Genomic DNA, 13,746 nt, shown 5'->3' with positions numbered 1-13,746 from the left:
GGCCTAGCTTGGAAAATTTTGAGCATCACTTTGCTAGCCATGGAATGAATGCAATTGTGCGGTAGTTTGAACTCTGGCATTGCCCTTCTTTGGGATTGAAATGAAAACTGACCTTTCCAGTCCTGTGGCCACTACTGAGTTTTCCAAATTTACTGGCATACTGAGTCCAGCACTTTAACAGCATCATCTTTTAGGATTTGAAATAGCTCGCTGGAATTCCATCACCTCCATTATATAATCATAATTTTTAAAAATGATATGTTTCTTAAAAGAAAATAAGCTTTAAGAAAATGATTTAGGCTTCCACCAGGAGTACTTTTGTATTACTCCTCCTGGCATACTAAAGTAAGGTGAAAAGACAGCCCTCAGATTGGGAGAAAATAATAGCAAATGAAGAAACAGACAAAGGATTAATCTCAAAAATATACAAGCAACTCCTGCAGCTCAATTCCAGAAAAATAAATGACCCAATCAAAAAATGGGCTAAAGAACTAAACAGACATTTCACTTCACATTTAAACAGTATTTGCTCGTAATGTTTTAAAAACATCTCTGCATGTAGTGTTTTATTTAATATTCTCCATGATTTTGCAAATTTAAAACACCATGCACTCCCTTGCTGTTCTAACAATTAAACTATCTGGAAGATTACACAGAACCCTGGGTAATCTGGCACCTAAACCAAGTGCATATCTTTCTAAGAAAGTAACATCTTAAAAATAATTTCTATTTTATAACAGACTAAAATGATTTTAGTCTTTTAGTTTTTTCATTACACCAGGGATACTAATCCTTCGTCCAGGGTTAGATCCATATTGCAGTTCACCATGGGGATAGGTTCAGTCCATAATTATAAAAACTGTCATCTGATGACATAACATGCTACCATAATATTTTTTAAGAGAAAATAGCAATGCAAATTCTATTAAATTATAGAGAATGGATGATTTCATTGACAGTATAAAGGACTTGATACAGAGATGTTGCAGGCTAAGTTCAAAGCTAGACCCTGTTTATAGAAAATGAGACATAAGGAGACCCCGAAGAGCTCACATTTTCATCCACTGAACAACTCAGTTTCAAGCAACTCCCAATTGCTTTGACAAAAAATACTGGTGTTAAGGATGGAATTATGTCCCTCTACCCAAGCTCATATGCTGAAGCACTGACCCCCACTGTGACTGTAAATGGAGATGTCTTTAAAGAGATCATCTGACTATAAAGGGGAGGCTCTAATTCAACAGCACCAGTATCCTTAGACAAAGAGGGAGAGGTCATGGGAGAACATGGAAAGAGGCCACCTTTCACAAGCTAGGAAGAGAGGCCTCACTGGAAACAAACCCTGATAATGCTTAATCCTGGACTTCCGGCCTTCAGAACTGTAACAAAATGAATTGTTTAAGCCAAAGAGTCTGTGGCATTTTGTTATAGTAGTGAGAGCAGACAAATGCAGTTGAACTCATTTTATGTTTTAGAAACTATCACAGAGCTCACACTCTCTTAATAGCCACATAGGTTAAAGCACTATACAAGAAAACTTAGCTTTTTTTAATTTACATAATCCTAGTGTTCTTGCCTGGAGAATTCCAGGGACGGCGGAGCCTGGTGGGCTGCCGTCTATGGGGTTGCACAGAGTCGGACACATCTGAAGCGACTTAGCAGCAGCAGCAGCACACTCTCTTAGATCACCTCCCTAGAGTCTGAAAATACATTGTGATATTCATATCGAAAAAATCATAAGCATGCCTTTTTCATGGCTGACTGAAAGGATGAAACTGCCTAAATGTGTCAATCACAGGAATTGTAATCCATGCCATTCCCACCTACAAAGCATTTTTATTGAAAAGCATTATGTTGAGAGGCGTGCTGTCACCAGATACACAGATGTGTAGCGTGTATGTGAAAGTGAATTAGACAATTATTTAGTATTTATCCTTGAATTAGTAATTCAAGGATAAATACTAAATAATTTGTGCACACATGCTTTACGATGTGAGAAATGAGTTTTATCCATTTGCAGTTTGATGTAGCTCCTATCTTGAGAATATTTTTTAAAAAATGACATAAACAGCAAGAGAGAAACAGAATAATGTCCTGTGATTCCCTGATAGTAGTAGCCGTGATACCTGTATTTCTTTTATTTGATGTGCATTGCATTTCTTGTTAAGACATAGTAAGTTGTGCATTCTGTGAACCAAAATGCATGAGGGTGTACTGATCTGAAAAATAATATGGTATGTTGCCTCTGAAGCAGTGATGCGAACAAGAAAGAAATAAAAGGCTGCGACTGCTTACACATTTCTGCTCATGTGTATAAAAAACTAAAAGAATAATAAAAGGAGAATTTGAGCTTATTTATATATCTGGTGCTTTTTTTTTTCTATGACACAAAAGAATTCTTATTTTTTAGATTCTGTTACTCATTACTCTATTAGTCATTGGGATGCTGGGAAATATTGAAGGCAAAAGGAGAAGAGGGTGGAAGAGGATGAGGTGGTTGGATGGCATTACTGACTCAATGGACATGAACTTGAGCAAACTCCAGGATATAGTGGAGGACAGGGAAGCCTGGTGTGCTACAGTCCATGTGGTCACAAAGAGTCAGACATGACTTAGAGACTGAACTACTATTACTTATTGGTGATTCAGTAATTGAAAATTCATCTTTAAAACTGTGGTTATCTTTGTACATAAGTTCAGTTTAAAACAAATGTTGAGACATGATACCAATAAGCATGCACTAATACAATTCATTAGAAAGTGGAATTTAGTGTGAAAGAGTTCCCCCTAGGTTCTAAGATTTTCTGATCCATTAAAATATTGACAAGGCTTTGCTATACAAAAGCCCTAAAGTACATGTGAATTATAGTATAAAAGGAAAAAACAAAACAAACAAAAAACAACAACAACAAAAAAAACAGCCAAACAGGAGGTCAGTGGCCCTGGTGAAGATATGGTGAATACTGAGCAGGACTGGATGGAAGCGTAGATGGTTCAGTGCTTAAGATCTGGTTGGACAAGGATACCACAGATGCTTTGCCAAAGATATACAAATATGATCAATCACACAAGAATAAGTGCATGTCAGTCAAATTCAGAAGTATAAATGCAGATATAAGGCAGAAGGTATTATAAGAGATACAGATAATTTTCGACAGAATTTTTTCTTTCCTATAGATATACATCAGCCCTTCATATCCCTGCATTTCCTCTCCCATGGATTCAACCAACCATGGATCAAAAACATTAGAAAAAAGTTTCTAGACACCTTCAAAAAACAAAAATGGATTTACTGTACTCTAGCAACTATTTACATAACAGTTGCATTGCATTCACACCTGTTTACATAGCATTAAGATTGTTGTTTTCCAGTTGCTCAGTCATGTCTGACTCTTTACAAGTCCATGAACTACAGCATGCCAGGCTTCCCTGTCCTTCACTATCTCTCAGAGTTTGCTCAAACACATGTTCATTGAGTCAGTGATGCCATCCAACGATCTCACCCTCTGTCTGCCCATTCTCTCTCCTGCACTCAAGCTTACCCAGCATCAGTTGTTTTCCAATGAGTCAGCTCTTCCCATCAGGCGGCCAAAGTATTGGCACTTCAGCCTTAGCATCCGTCCTTCCAATGAAATATTCAGGATTGATTTCCTTTAGGAGAAGGAAAAGACTCTTGAGAATCCCTTGGACTGATAGGACATCAAACCAGTCAATCCTAAAGGAAATCAATCCTGATGCAAAGAACTGATATGAACCTGGGCAATCTCTGGGAGATAGTGAAGGATAGGGAAGCCAGGTGTGTTACAGTCCATGGGTTCTCAAAGATTGGGGCACAGCCTGGGCCCTCCTTCTTAGTTTTTTGTTTTTTTTTTTTTTACCCAGTTGAAGAGAATGATATTATGGATCAAGAAATTCTTTCTTTTCTCTTTCTCTCTCTCTTCCCCTTTTCCCATTCCTCTGCCTCTCCCTCTCTCTTACTCTCCTTCTCTCTCACTGATTTTCCCTAAAACTTAGCTTTGTTAAACAAACTATTTTATGCAATAAGAAATCCTTTCTTGCTTTTCCTTTTCCTTGATTCAGCCCAACTTGCTAAAGAACAGAGATGAATTTCACTGTCTCTCCTCTCTATATTTCACTTCCCTGTTCAAAAATTTTCAGTAGTTTTCTGTTTGTTAAAGAATAACAGTCCACATCTCTGCCATTTAAAACCATATATCTATGCACACTCCAATCCTTACTAACATTTCCAACTTTCCTCTCCACAGTTTGTATAAAAACACCCTCTTACAGTCAAAGGGATTTTCTGCTACAAACCCATAGACACTATGTTATCTTTCTGTGTGTCTTCAGATAACCTTTCCTCAAACTTATACACCATATTGCCCTTTTCTAGCTAAACTCCCAGCTGAAATGTCATCTCTTCCTTTCAGAGCAGCATAGCCTTGCAAATCTCTTTTTTCTAAATGTAATTTGTACACCCTACACCATCTGTCTGACATTATTTCATGATAAATGTCCTTCACCTAAGTTTGTTGGCTCCTTATTAATAGAAATCTATTTTTAAAATGGTATTTTACAATACTTAGCAACTTTTTTTTTCTCCAAAAAGTATAGGTATTCGACATTAATTGTCAACAGAGTAAATGTCCAAGTGAAAAGTTTAGTCAGGTCCCTGTAACTGTGAAACAAGATGTCAAAGAAGTGATAACCACAAAATGATAGTCCATAACTAAAGAAAACATGACAAAATATTTTTAAAGTATGCTCAGCATTCTATGAACCTTACCTTTATGCTTCTATCCCCCAACAGAGTCAATTTGGTGTCATTGCAATATGTAAGTCAGCCAGAATAAACATATGGCAGATAAATGACAAACAGGATCATAGAAAAGCCAACTGCACTTAAATAGCATATAATTTTACTAGGAAATATTGTTGCTGGTTTTCTATCTCAAATGTCCTCTTGAGTCACCAGTTAGTGGTTGTTCACAAAGAAAATAAAGTTAGTGCACTATGTACATCTGCTGTTTCTATTTAAACTCACAGACAAATAGTTCAGGTTAATATAGCAGACACATTCTGGGGTGGCTGCCCAGTGTAAAACCACCTGTATTCTTTGAGAGCTAGCCTTTCACACAAAATGGTCATCTAACGGGTTTTCTTTTCTTTTCTTTTTTTTTAATTTGTGTCATGTGCTCTCCACATCACTGACTTAGGTTTTAATTTATGACATTTGAATTCTCTCCACCAGGGACCTCCCTAATGGGCCAGTGGTTAAGACTTCACCTTCCAATGCAGGGGATGCAGGTTTGACCCTTTGCAGGGAGCTAAGATCTCAAGTAGCTCACAGTCAAAAACATTAAGAAACATAGAACAAAAGTAATATTGTAACAAATTAAAGACTTTAAAAAATGTCCCACATCAAAGAAATCTTTAAAAATTCTCTTCACAAAAATCTGATAACCCTTTTCAGAGACAGATTCTAAAAGTTATCACAACTGAGGATTTCTAAACTTGGAATCTTTCTATGTCCATCTTCTCACATGTACACAGAGGCAGTGAAAGAGAAATCAGTAGAAAGAGAAGCTGCTAAGAAATAGCGCTACAAGTGGTATGCAAAGAAATGGGGGAGCAATATCTAGCTAAAGGGTGCTACTGACCTGAAGATCTTAAAATAGCCCTGGAAGTTTGTAATAAAATCTATTTGTTTAATCCAGTTCAAGTGACTTTCTGTTATTTGCAATCCAATGTCCTTTCAGGCAAGCCCAAACTATTTAAAAATACTCTCAAGGGAAATTACATGAAATGTTAGGGTTATGTCACTTAAGTCCCGATGCTACAGCAAGAAATTCACAAGCAAGAAGCTGTGATGGAGTAAACTTTACTTTAAAGCTTGATTTTGTGCCACTGAGTATCATTACATATGGCAGCTTACAAATGCCTTGTAGAGTGTTTATAACTTATAGTAATAACATAATGTTAATAACTAATAATAATAGGGAATTCAGAACTACCTAAGGTGATAAAAGTGGCTATATTTAGTTTTCAGGAAAAAATTACATATAATATTTTACAATTATTGATAAGGCCATCCACATCATTTATGTTCTTTAGAGTACTACGTACCAAAGAAATTTTAAGGCAGATTTTGAATCTATATTATCAAATGAGTTGTATATACTCCAGTTTTCATCTTTTGGAGAGTTCAATTTTCTGATGCAGCCAATATAAATTAGCTTTATTTTGCCTCACAAATTACAGACTGGATTCATAAAGTGTCACTTTCCCTATATCATGTATAAATAACATATTGTTAGATATGAAGATAAGTCTTCTCCTTGGCTTATACAAAAAAAACTAATTGAATGAATTATTAATCTTCTTTGTATACGATATGGATCTGGCTACCTTTATATTTGTGAATGTGAATATACACATAGTGATATACATCAGTTCTTTTAGTTCTCTGATGTAGTAACTTTTATTTCCTCAAAATATAGAAGAAGGAATTGAGATGCAGAAAGTTTAAATATACTTGCTCAGGGCGACAAAGCTAATGAATGTTTGAGCAGCAAAGATATTAACAAGCTCAGTAAAACACATTCACTGCTTTTCCATCACAAAATCATATCACCTAGCTTTCAGCTTCAGACTCTATGGGAAATTGTTAGCAATATAAACTCTAGATTCCATCTCACAAACTGAAAAAAAAGCAACCTTTTTGGAAATTAAAAAAAAAAGGTTGAATTAAACTCATACAAACACACATACATTTCCCAATTTATGAAACACAAAGTGGGAATTATTTAAAGATTATCAATTTCAAAGTATTTGGGGGATGAAAAAAGAGAAAGCATACATGGCACAGCTGAAAAAATAAGGCTATGTATGCCACCAAGGGAGATGATAATTACTTTTTCCTTTTAATATGCACAAAGGGATAAAGAGTTATAATAAAATGGAAAGAAAAACCCATATTACCACATTGTTTGGTATTTAATCATTACTTTTATGTGTTTGTTAATAAGACTAAAAATGATGAAAATCCTTCAGCATCACTTTTTGCTCTATCTTAATGCCATACTTTATCAAAATGCTATAATAGGTGAATGGGAAGATATTTCCATACATTATGGTTTACTTGCATTTTTCCTTGAATAATTGTCATAAAACTGACATGACATATATTCAGTTCAGTTCAATTCAGTCACTCAATCATGTCCAACTCTTTGTGACCCTTTGGACGGCAGCACGCCAAACCTCCCCGTCCATCACCGGCTCACAGAGTTTACTCAAATACATATCCATTGAGTTGGTGATGCCATCCAACTATGTCATCCTCTGTTGTCCCCTTCTCCTTCTGCCATCAATCTTTCCCAGCATCAGTTCAGTTCTGTTTCTCAGTCATGTCCAATTCTTTGCGACCCCATGGACTTCAGGACACCAAGTCTCCCCGACCATCACCAATTCCCAGAGTTTACTCAAACTCATGGCCATTGAGTTGGTGATGCCATACAATGATCTCATCCTCTGTCATCCCCTTCTCCTGCCGTCAATCTTTCCCAGCATCAGGGTCTTTTCCAATGAGTCAGTTCTTCATATCAGGTGGCCAAAGTATTGGAGTTTCAGCTTTCACATCAGTCCTTTCAATGAACACCCAGGACTGATTTCCTTCAGGATGGACTGGTTGGATCTCCTTGCTGTCCAAGGGACTCTCAAGAGTCTTCTCCAACACCACAGTTCAAAAACATCAATTTTTTGGCACTCAGCAATCTTGATAGTCCAAATCTTAAATCCATACATGACTACTGAAAAAAATCATAGCTTTGACTAGGCAGGCCTTTGTTGGCAAAGAAATGTCCTTTTTAATATGCTGTCTAGGTTGGTCACAACTTTTATTCTGAGGAGCAAGTGTTTTTTTTAATTTCATAGCTGGAGTCACCATCTGCACTGATTTTGGAGCCCAAGAAAATAAAGTCTGTCACTCTTTCTACAGTTTCCCCATCTATTTGCCATAAAGTGATGGGACTGGATACCATGATCTTAGTTTTCTAAATGCTGAGTTTTAAGCCAACTTTTTCACTCTCTTCTTTCACTTTCATCAAGAGGCTCTTTAGTTCTTCTTTGCTTTCTGCCATAAGGGTGGTGTCATCTGCATATCTGAGGTTATTGATATTGCTCCTCGCAATATAGATTCCAGCTTGTTCTTCATCCAGGTCAGCATTTCTCCTGATGCACTATGCATATAAATTAAATAAGCAGGTGACAACATAAAGTCTTGACATAGTCCTTTCCCAATTTGGAACCAGTCTGTTGTAGCATGTCCAGTTCTAACTGTTGCTTCTTAACCAGCTTACAGCTTTCTTAGGAGGTAGGTCAGGTGGTCTTGTATTCCCATCTCTTTCAGAATTTTCCAGTTTGTTGTGACCCACACAGTCAAAGGCTTTGGCATAGTCAATAAAGCAGAAATAGATGTTTTTCTGGGACTCTCTTGCTTTTACAATGATCCAACAGATGTTGGCAATTTAATCTCTGGTTCCTCTGTCTTTTCTTAAACCAGCTTGAACACCTGGAAGTTCATGGTTCACATATTGTTGAAGGCTAGCTTGGATAATTTTGAGCATTACTTTACTAGTGTGTAAGATGAGTGCAACTGTGGGGTAGTTTCAACATTCTTTGGGATTGCCTTTCTTTGGGATTGGAATGAAAACTGACCTTTTCCAGTCCTGTGGCCACTGCTGAGTTTTCCAAATTTGCTGACATATTGAGTGCAGCACTTTCACAGCATCATCTTTTAGGTTTTGAAATAGCTCAACTAAATTCCATCACCTCCACTAGCTTTGTTCGTAGTTATGCTTCCTGAGGCCCACTTGACTTCACATTCCAGGATGTCTGGCTCTAGGTGAGTGATCACACCATTGTGATTATCTGGGTTATGAAGATCTTTTTTGTACAGTTCCTCTGTGTATTCTTGCCCTCTCTTCTTAATATCTTCTGCTTCTGTTAGGCCCATATCACTTCTGTCATTTATTGTGCCCATCTTTGCACAAAATGTTCCCTTGGTATCTCTAAGTTTTTTGAAGAGGTCTCTAGTCTTTCCCATTCTATTGCTTTCTTCTGTTTCTTTGCATTGATCACTGAGGAAGGCTTTCTGATCTCACCTTGCTATTGTTTGAAACTCTGCATTTAAATGGGTATAACTTTCCTCTTCTCCTTTGCCTTTAATGTCTCTTCTTTTTGTAGCTATTTGTAAGGCCCCCTCAGACAACCATTTTGCCTTTTTGCATTTCTTTTCCTTGGGTATGGTCTTGATCACTGCCTCCTGTACGATGTCAGGAACCTCCATCCATAGTTCTTCAGGCACTCTGTCTATCAGATCTAATCCCTTGAATCTATTTGTCACTTCCATAGCATAATCATAAGGGTTTTCATTTAGGTCATACCTGAGTGGTTTAGTTGTATATATTATTTACATCATTTAATTTTGGAGAGACTTTAGATAGATGAAAAAATGTTTATTACATAATTTTTATCTCAGATAATTAAATGAACCTGGGGAATTAAGAAGCACTTTTGAGTTAAAGTGTAGTTGACTCTGACTGGTTAGTTCTAAAGTGTTAATTAAATTTGTAGATTTTCACTAGCATGTACAGACACCTATGCCATTTGATTTCTACATATTTTTTATCTTTTAAAATATTTACATCTGATGTGTTTTTAAATTTTTCTATTATCATGTGGTTGAAGTTATTATTACTCCCTTGGTTATCTTTAATAAAAATAACATGCATGTTTATACTTTTCAATAATTCATTTTCCTTGGTTCATATTCCAAGTTGAATTTTAAATTCTGTCTTTTCACTTTAAGTTCTTTTATACATTAGAAAATGCTATATTTAACACCATATAATGTTTAAGTTATTTAATGCATAGTAATTTGGTTAATCCTTCATTCATTTGTGATTGTGTGCTTCTGACTCTCTGTAACCCTAATGGACGGTAGCCCACCAGGCTTCTCTATTCATGGGATTTTTCAGGCAAGAATACTGGAGTGGGTTGCCATGCCCTTCTCCAGCGGATCTTTGCAACCGGGGGATCTAACTCCCTTCTGCACCTTCTGCATTGCAGGGGCTTCTTTACTGCTCAGCCACTGGGGAAGCCCTCATTTATGTACATATGTGTTTTTAATATATTACTATTGTTGTATAAACATTGCTACAATGTGAGTCTCTCTATATAAATTTTCATGACATTAAAGTTTTACTATTTGAATTATTGCATCAAATTTATTAATTTAAATGCTGTTCTTGGTCATCAAAGCCAGAGATACCGAGGTTTTAATTTCTCTATAATATGTGATCACTTTATATCCCTTTGTTTTTCACCACTAATCTGAAAGAGGAAGAAAATCCCACTGTCATAGCCCATTACAATCTGCATAACTAAATGGATTTCAGCAAGAACAAGATAAGCTCATTTCTAGAATCTCTCCCAGAACTAAGTAAGTGTAGAGTATCTTTTCTGCACGGATACTAGTTTTCTCTAGTAGTGTCCCAGTCACACTTAACACACATCTAGACCCTCATTTTGGATGCACTGCTGTGAATTGGCCCTACTACATCCTATCACACCCCACCCACATTACACAGCAGAGTGATTCAAGAAAATGCAACGTTAAGCCTACCAAACGTGCATAAACCCCTTCAATTAAAACTCTGTCGAATTATTTTCATGTTGAACATACAGACTAATTGTTAATACCCCATTTACTGTGCTAATCCAATTATTTGTGCAAATTACATTCTTCTTTATATTTTTTCCTGAAAATTCCATATTCAATAATAACAGGAAAGAAACATTTTCTCTGTTGAAATGATGGCTAACATTAACTAGGATTGCACCATTATTTCAACATTCAACTTGATCTCCAACATCATTTTTTAAAAATTATTTCTGTGTATCACCTTCTATCTGCATTTTAGATAGTAAGGTTATGGAAGGAAAAAATGGTGTATTTAACTCACAGGAACAATAAAACAATAAAACCAACAACAAAAACAATAAAACAACAGAACCATCATATTGAGTGATCCTTCCATAAAAATTTACTGTTTTCATGAGGAAACTAGACTTTTTGAGAATTTCAGTAAAAAATAGTTGCTTTCTCCATTATGACTTGCAAAATACTTTAATTCATTTCATCTAGGATTGAATCTGAAATCTTGTGTCCCTATCCTTTTTAGATTAAAAACCAGAATATTGCTTGAATTGTCGATTCTCTCCTGTTATATATTTGATGCTAGAACATGGTTTCTTCTATATTAAAATCAGTAATAATTTTATTTGCGGGTATCTTTTGATCATAAGAGTATGGCAGATACTAAAACAGTCTCCCCAAAACATGCTTATTTGAGGAAACTACAGTCATTGGGAAAATAATCTAGATTTCCTTTAATTTTCAATTGAATCTATTAGGCTAATACAATGAAGCTAATCTATTCTCAATAAATAAAATGACTTATAGGCTGGCTTGAGGTAGAAATTCAGCACAGGAAAGCAGCTATTCTCTAGCACTGAAATTAACTGGACTCCTACCCACAATTTATTCATAGTGTGATAGTGAAAAGGTTACTGAGCTTTAGTAAAATGAAGACACTAATTTTTTCCCTTTAGCACTTCTGGAAGATTAAGCAAAAAAAAAAAATTAATACAGAATACCTAGCAATATAGGTATTTAATAAGTCTTTGTTGAGTGAATAGACTTTTTATTCTTTGCCTTTTCTTCCTGACCCAGGGATTGAACCCGGGTCTCCCATATTGTAGACAGATGCTTTACCATCTGAGCCATTTAAGAGATAACTAAAAAAAAAAACAAAACAAAACTAGTCTCTTGTAAATAAATACATCTCTATTTCAGAAAATGCTGTACATTCAAAAGGAAAATATATTAACAAGACCTGTTCCATGACTTTGTCATTCAAGTATATTATTCACACAGTAGTTCATTTGTGAAACAGATATATATTAACTCTTCACCCTATACTAGGCACTATGGGGGAGTTTAGAGATAGAAAGTTAACCTGGATACACGGGAACCCTCTCTTCACAACACTCTTAATCAAAATAAACATGCACACACAGAGAAATACATTCTCTTAAGCCTATATTAACCAAAATGTGAATTAACAATTGTTCTAAGATCTATGCAGTTATACTGAGAAATTCTAATTAATTGGAGAAGGTAAGGGAGGTTGGCGGAGTTTCCTTTGAAGAAGTGTTCACCACAAGTAGACTGGAGGGTTGCCTGAAAGGGAAGGGAAAGCATCACTAGGGAAGGGATAGCATTGCTGGGAATGATTGAAGGCAGGAGGAGAAGGGGATGGCAGAGGATGAGGTGGCCAGATGGCACCACCGGCTCGGTGGACGTGAGTTTGAGGGAGTTCCAGGAGAAAGTGAAGGACAGGAAAGCCTAGAGTGCTCAGTCAATTGGGTCACAAAGAGCTGGATGCAACTTAGCAACTTAACAACAAGGGAAGGGATATAGCTGTATGGTACATGCAAAGAGACTGTGATAGAAGGAAGTGTGGGAATTTTCAGGTCAGTGTGGCTGGAGCAAAGAATATGACGTTGGAAGTAATGGAGGCTGTGGGCATGGAGTCAGTTATTTAGGTTTGTTTTGATGAGGTCCGTTCATCCTAAGTCACTTCAGTCCTGTCCGACTCTTTGTGTCTCAATGGACTGTAGCCCACCAGAGTTATGCTAGGATTTTCCCTATGCTAGGATTAAGCCTCCCAGGTGGTGCTAGTGGCTAAAAATCTGCTTGTTATTGCAGGAGACACAAGAGATGTAGGTTCAATTCCAGGGTCAAGAGGATCCCTTAAAGTAGGAAATAGTACCCCACTTCAGTATTCCTGAGCAAATGCCATGGGCAGAGGAGCCTGGCAGGCCACAGTTCATAGGGCTGCAAAGAGTCAGACACAACTGACTGGTAGGACAATTTTTAGAATTTAGTGAAGACACAGACAAGAGATATTTAGGTGAAATAAATACAAGAAAAATAATATATATCATATAAATGTAGAAGTAGTTATTCTAAATGTAGACTACCACTCGTTACCATCAAAGAGTAGCAAAGACAATCAATAATCAGGGGAGATTTCTGCTTTTGACATTAATAAAGATTAGCTATCTTAGAGATGAAAATTAAAATACCTTGAAATGCTGGACAAATATGTATATAAAACTGGAGTTGCGAGAAATTCAGGAAAGTACTGCAGAAATGACAAAGTCAGCAGGAGCTGGTTATCAATATGCAATCTGCCCAGAAATTGCTGCCACTCTGAGGTCACTTGTCTGTATTTCTAAGCAGGGAGCTTAGACTCTTGGTCCCAAGAAGAAAGGGAACAGGTCCTCTGTACCAGCAAGTGGGAGCTTAAACTGAGACCTAAACACAAAGGACACCCAAATATGAAGATGTGAATGGAGAAAAAATGTTCCCACCAACAGAAGTCAAGAAAGATGGTCAACCACTTCCAGGCCTCATGTGGCCATAAGAGGCATGGGGGTGTGCCAAGAATTGTTGAATACAAGCTGGTCCTCATGAGATCTAGGGAAGGCAAATAATGGAAAAATGGTAACTCAAGAAAATAACAACAATAACCAGAAGAATATAAACAGACATAAATTTAAAGAGCTATATTTGGCACAAAGGAGTGCATTAAAATTAGGTAGAAATATACAGAAATT

This window comes from Cervus canadensis, chromosome 16 (genome assembly GCF_019320065.1).
Source record: "Cervus canadensis isolate Bull #8, Minnesota chromosome 16, ASM1932006v1, whole genome shotgun sequence".
In the NCBI taxonomy this organism is placed as follows: Eukaryota; Metazoa; Chordata; class Mammalia; order Artiodactyla; family Cervidae; genus Cervus; species Cervus canadensis.
Note: the sequence above shows the minus strand (reverse complement) of the source record.